The sequence below is a fragment of the Eleginops maclovinus genome, chromosome 8 (genome assembly GCF_036324505.1).
Source record: "Eleginops maclovinus isolate JMC-PN-2008 ecotype Puerto Natales chromosome 8, JC_Emac_rtc_rv5, whole genome shotgun sequence".
Classification (NCBI taxonomy): Eukaryota; Metazoa; Chordata; class Actinopteri; order Perciformes; family Eleginopidae; genus Eleginops; species Eleginops maclovinus.
The window spans coordinates 16,169,744-16,177,181 of record NC_086356.1 but is presented as its reverse complement, the minus strand read 5'-3'; positions in this window follow the sequence as shown (position 1 = coordinate 16,177,181).

Here is a 7,438-nt window from a genome sequence, read left to right as displayed (position 1 = left end):
TGAAACTTTTGAGGGGTCAGTGGTTTTGTACTTTGGCTATTCATCTTCTCTCTCACCTCGTGGGGCGGAAGAACGGCAGGAGTGCTGCTGGGTAATTACCTCTCAGCGTGCCGCACTGCTTCATTATGTCCTGCAACTCCAATCCACTGAAACATTTGTAATTTAGTCTGGGAAGCTCCATGCAGGCCATGCTGAGACGAAGACGTTGTGTGTGTGTGTGTGTGTGTGTGTGTGTGTGTGTGTGTGTGTGTGTGTGTGTGTGTGTGTGTGTGTGTGTGTGTGTGTGTGTGTGTGTGTGTGTGTGTGTGTGTGTGTGTGTGTGTGTGTGTGTGTGTGTGTGTGTGTGTGTGTGTGTGTGTGTGTGTGTGTGTGTGTGGGTGGGTGGGTGGGTGGGTGGGTGTGTGGGTGGGTGGGTGATATGTGTATGCATATTATTGGTTGGGATCATTTCTATCTCTACCTAGCTCATTTAGGAAATGAAACGAAATTTAATTCATCAGTTGCAGAGATTGCCCATTATTTTCCATGAGTATTGTTTTTCAAATCAGGTACTGGATTTGGATTTACTGACCCGAGTTGAACACAGTGTACATGATGCATACAGAAATATACTTTCTACTGAATAAGGTGGTAATATGACTCCACAGCAGCGACCATTTGGGCCCCTGGATCTCGATTTATTTTTAGTATTTAAGCAAGCACGTATTGTTGAAGGTTCCAGACAAATTTAAGGGATCTTCATCTTGTTTTTATCAATGTGATTCAGCCTCACTTGTGTCATGTATTTTTCTAGTTTTTGTCAGGTTGAAGCTGTTGTCATCTTTGTTGTGTACAGCTACAGGTGTCTTTACTGTCCATCAAAAGGCGAGTGGAAACACGACACAACTTCTTCAGTGAATCCAGGTATCGTGTCCACACTGGTTGTTTGAACAGAGCCACCATCTCCAAGCATTAGCATTTCACAGCTACATGTTTTCTCCACTGCAGAACCTGCATTCACCATACTAAAACATTGTTCACTGTCTGGTTTTAGCCTAAGAGGAGAAGCTTATGTCGGATAACTTAGGGATTCTTCTTTACTGTACATCTGGTGTAAGATTTAGATAGTAAACATCTATCATCATATTTTAGTATTTCTTGATAACTAGTTTACTTTTTCTAATTGTGAGCGTGCTTGCCGTGTGTTTCAGTAGTTTCTACGAGCTGTTGTTATTGTAGATTCAGTCCATAAAATCATAAATTGTTTTTTTCTAGGACCCGTACATCAGATAACATTATTTATAGAAACATGGTGATACTGAAGCAAGATGTTTCTTATTAACTTCAGTGCAACAGGTGAGACATTTTAATCAACCTCTGAAAAAGAGAAATTTATGGAGGTTTCATGCAGGTCATTGAACATGAATTTGCAGCAAAACAATCATTTGTTGATTTGTACGCCTTTCACATCTCTTATTGTTGAGGATACATTTATTGTTATAAAAGTTTCACTTTCATTTGTTTTAGTTTCGTTATGTTTGTGAAAAAAGCTGTTAACAGACATTTCTCATCACCGTTTTTTCATTGACAAAATGTTACTTCCCTGCAGCCATCATTTAAGGAAATGGAACCAAACCTTACATCCCATCTTCATGCTTGACTTCAGTGCTATACTACAAACTCTTTAGGTGGAGTTGGACTGGAACAACTGTCTCCAGCCTCCATGTCTTGCTGTCATGACCTTTATATAATCCTTCTCCATGTCAGACAATGACGTCACGGTAAACGGGAGCCGTACCAGAAATGAGTCCCTGTCATACCTTCAGACCGGTGACAACACACTCGTATGTCCGAACCCCCCCCCAGACCCGTCATCCGGGCGGAGGGCCTCTCAGATGTGGACTCAGATGAGAGGACGGATGGATGAGCAGACCTTTGTTTTGACAGAGCCGCTGGGACTGAGGTTACAGTTGCTGGAAGAAGTGTTTTCAGATCTTTTAAAGGCTCCGCGCCCAGAGGAAACACAGAGCTGTCACTCAAACCGCTTTGAGTATGACACAAGCTCCAACTCTAACCTGCCATGTACTGGTGAAGCTGCTCTGAAAATGATAAATAAACTGGGTTCATCTTTGTAAATGCTCAGTTTTTCACAATTCAACTGGTTACTTGTTTTTTCCAACGTTAAAGGAGGAAATAGTGACTTTATTAGGGAATATTTTCAGAGGTAGATTAATACATGTTTAGTACTGTAGTGATTATTTATAATACATCATTCTCATTTTAATGAAGGGACATGTCACCTATCGCAAACAGTGTGGTTCATTGATGGGTTTTTGTAGTTTTTAAAAAACAACGTACAGAGACAATACTTGTAAATAATTAATTGAGTTGACAATTAGAAAATAAATTCCAAATTAGTCATTATTTAATATGAAATACATAAAAGTGAGTAACTGTAAAGTATGTAGGAAAATTGTACATCATCTTAAATAGCTACATTTAAAACTATTAGTTTTATATTATAAATATAGATATGTTAGTAGCCTTATTTATTATCTGTGATTTAAACATTAGGGATAGTTGACTGCAGTGTGATAAATAGTCATGAACATTACATTTAGTTGAATACACCAATATTTATATGTTATATGTTATATGTAACTTACACCATCTTAATGCACAGGAAGCATTTACACACATGTAAATGCTTCCATATGACTTCTCCTTTATTGAGGACGCTTGTTATTTACTTTGCGGAAGGTGCTCATCCTGTGTCGTTCCCTTGATTCCTTCACACTTTTTTAAAGTCTGATTGCTTCCTCTTCCTCTCATTTTCATCCAGCTCTCCCTAACTGAAGCAGCTCTCAGACAGTCTCTATTAGAGACGGTTGGCCTCTAATCCGCTAATCCGAAAACTAATTTTTACCCCCATCTATTAACTCCCAGCAGCCCGCAGCACACATATACATTATGTTTGTTCACTTGCATGTTTACAAACACACACACACACACACACACACACACACACACAAAGCCTTCCTGTAAGAGGAGGGGCCTTACAGTAGGAGGAAGAGCCTCCCTCCCCTCCTCCTCCTCCTCCTCCTCCTCCCGCTCAGTGGAGAGGAGAGAGTGTAGGGAGGGCAGGAGCAGCCAGCTGGGTTGTAGGAGTAATAAAGAAGGAGAATCAATAGGGCATGCAATGGAGCCAAGGTGCTGCCATTCATCACGCCGCCTCCCTGACTCCCATCATTCATCATGCTCAATGAGGCAGCAAATAGGAAAATGACTATTTGTATCAAACACATCTGCACTCATCCACCAAGGTATTTTATTCCCATTAACTCTCAGAGTAAAATACGCACAGGGTTGTTGTTTTTTCCCCCCCCCTCCTCTCAGTGATTGTGTGTGTGTTTGAGTGTGTGTCATCTTTGTGTTGCACGTGTCTCTCTGTTTGTAAAGAAAGATTCCTCGGGCAAAGAACATATTTATGGGAGCTTTTTTTCCGGGTTTCCTTTTTTTTTTAAGGAGAGACAAATATTTTTTATGATTCCACCACACCCACATCCACGCCTCTTCCCTTCCCAGGTCTCGCACCCTCCTTCCCATCATCCTTTATGTGCTGTCATTGGCGGGTTGTCATGGATGTCTTCATTCTTGAACATCGACCAGAAACACACACACACACACACACACACACACACACACACACACACACACACACACACACACACACACACACACACACACACACACACACACACACACACACACACACACACACACACACAAGCCGATTTGTATTTGCCTTTTGGGTTTACACTCCTGCAATAAATCTCTGCGGTTGACTGTAAGTGCGGCTTGTATTATTCCAGAGCGGCTTATTCACGCCTTTGCTCTATAAATTACCCGTGCCAGGTAAAAATGGAGGTGCAGCTCAGCAGCTTAAAGGCTGGATGGGATGCAAATGTCGGGGACTATCATCATTATAGTGTAATACCCCATGAAATGGCGGGATCATTACTGTCTATGGCAGGATCATTATTGTCTATGAGCTTTATGAGGTTCTGGGGAATGCCAGGGAAAATAGGCCCGCGTGCACGTGAGCTCGCAGCTCCTCAACCTTTACAGTAAACTAGGGCTGTTTGTTTTCAGGCTGCTCCCCTGGTGGTGACCCCATCACATCATTACGGGCCTACGGTTTTAATTGGATCTGTCAAATTCTAATTAATGTGGATGATCCTCAAAATACAAAACATAAACAACCAAATTCTCATTAAGATAAAAAAAGGCAATCAGATTTTGAGGGCCTTGTTTTTTATATTATTATTTTATATATCACAACAGATGGAAAACAGTTGTGTTTCAATATGTTGTTCATATTTCAGAGGGAGAGATTTGTTGGTAACACTTAACTTTAAGCTTAGCTAGGGCAAGTTTATATACACAAATTAAACATTACAAAAAAGAAAATAAACACATCATAAACTTAAAGTTATATGCATGTAAAACCATCATTAAAATGCCAACTCCCCCTATGTTGGGTTCATCAGAAGCAACCCTTACAATGTTATTAGACATAATGATATAGGTATTTATGTATTCTTCAAAAGCTAAAGATCTTCTCAATTAGAAGCTGGTGTATTAACAGATAAACAAATGAGCGTATGATAGTAAAACACAGCTCGGATAAAAAATACTGAACAATAAGAACTTAAAGTCTGCTTACAACTATGTTTCCTATCAATATTTTTCCTTTATTTAAACCAGGGTATTACATTTTTATTTAAATGAGTGAAATCTGATGATGTGGTTTCTTGCAGCTGGCAGTTTTGAGCAGCTCATAAGTTTTCCTGTAAGCAAAGGTGGGTTACTAAAAGGCCCCCGGGCAGATCGAGAAGACAGAGGGCCTTATGTCTTTTTTTACATCAACCTATAATATATACAAAAATAACAATCCTGTGGAGTGGGAAGAAAAATGATGTTGTTGGAAAATGCTCAACAAACAATTAAAAATAATCGAATTAAAATGAAAGACATACATGATAGTTTTTAACAACTTTCAGCAGAGTTTTAGATTTAACTTGTGCTTTTTACAGTAGGTGTTTTCATTAAAGCTGCAAGATTTGAAACCTGTAGTAAGGGCTGCTATTAACACCTGAACTCACTACAATACCTTATTTTCAGATCAAACCAGAACTTTTTCATGGATCACAGCAGCTCTCCTTTGCAACATAAACAAGGTCCAATACTGGGGCAAGATGCAAGGCAAGTAAACAGACATTTAACATAACATTACAATCACTGAAGACAATCTAACAGCACGCCTAACACCTACTTTTTGTCTTGTTTAGTTCCACTGAATTACATTTTTAAAATAACCAATTCAAACATTACAATCTCAAAAACCGAAGAGTACTATTGGGCAGATCCAAGTGTCTTTATGCTACGCTAAGCTAACCCAATTTCATATTATGTCATACATACATGGGTTTGGTATTGATCTTCGTTTCTGATAGTCAGCAAGCAAATAAAATACGTTATATATTTAGTTAAATCTGGAAATGCTTATTGCTGCATATGACACACAACAACAAAATACAAATCTAGGTCAATCTAATCAATTGTAGTTTCTCACTAACCTCGGTCATAGTAGCTTGGACTTTATGGCATATAACACCATAAATAAACTTGACCTATCACCAAACTACACACATATAGTTTGATTTTAAAAGAAAAACCTTTGCAACTTTCCTTTTCTTGTCCTCCTCTCTTCTAAATCTCCTCCATCTGGCCCTTTCCTCAAGCTCCTCGGGGAGCCGCCAGCAAAGTCACAGACTGCAGGAACAGACCTTTCAAATTCATAAAATTCATAGGATTTTTCACAAATGAATGAACACAATTTTCTACCAATTTCCTCATTATGCAAATATGCAAAATATCGCATTTAGGCCAATTAGGGATCCACACAGTTCCAAATTTAACCGTTTAAGTCGTAATTGCAGAAACTATCAAATAATTACCGCCACTAATTGTGAATATTTGTGACAGATACAACAAATTCTCACACAATTACCTTTTATTCAAGGAGCCACTGAATGCCACTGCAACTATTTTTGTGTGCAAAAAGTCTAATTTAACTTACATAATAAAGTGAATTGACTGCTTGTTATCAAATTTGAACAATTCATAAGGCTGTAATGTGGAATGATGAGGTAAATTGGTCCAAGATCCACACAATATTTTGCCGATCATCTTCACTGGCCTTTGTATTGCTGGGAAAATGTCTCCCATTATTACTGTAGGTGTCAGGAAGTCTTGCAGAGAGTAATAGAAGCTGATAAAAGGTGATGGGCTCTCATCACTGAGCCCCTCTCCTCCTTCTTCACTGAAGCTCATATTTTTGTTAGAATGAGCCCATTTAATAACAATATACTAAAACATTTTTGTGATAAAGCTTTTCTTTCTTCTGCTTGTTTTTTTTTTCTTTCCCCCTCCCTATCCCATTATCAACTGCAGGGAGCGCTGGGTGCTGCATTCAGGGAAGGTCATCTTTGGACACGGACATCTATTCTACCCCCGCCCCCAATACCAGACAAAGGCATTTATAACTGTCTTGCTAGTGACCCGTTAGCGGATTATGGATGTCCCCCTCGGGCAGTGATTTGTTTAATCCGTGGAAATAGTCCTGGTGCTATGTAAACAAGCCAAGTGCGGAATGAAGGTGGCTACCCAAGCGTGGCGGGGAGGCCCTATTTGTCAGGGACCCTTCATAAAACACGAGGACGGCGTTGGAGATGTGATGTCTTCATTTTACACAGAGGGCAAAAAAGGCTCTATTCCAGTGGATTTAACCATAAGAGGGGTTATTATACCAGTGCTGCTGCAGACATTTAAAGTTATACTCAGTTAGGGGCTTAAAGTTAAAGTGTCTGGTGAAAATAATTGTAGATAAACTCAAAATGTAATTAATTAACAATCACAGAGGAAATTAGTTTGTGTTTGCTAAAAATTGACTAAATGAGTTTGTTTACTCATTTTAGTCTATATTCACTTTTTTAGTTTCTTATTTCCTGTTCCCATTGAATATGGCGCTTTTAAAGTGTAGTACACTTTGGGAATTATGCTTATTTGCTGTCTTTCTCAGAGTTAGACGACACCACTCTCATGTCTGTATGATAAAATACAATGCTACAGTCAGGAAATGATTATCTTAGCTTAGCATAAAAACTGGAAGATGGGTGAAAAAGCTTTCGTAACGGTAATAAAATCTGCCTTCAACCAGCACACCTAAAACCTACTTTCTGTCTTGTTTATGTCACTTAACTAAATAAATAGAAATACACGCACTATGTCTCAAGTGGTGTCTCTCTGTGACCAAGAGTGGTTTTGGGCAGATCCTAGCTAGATGTTTCAAGTTTTTATGCTAAGCTAAGCTAACCATTTTCTGCAGATATATATT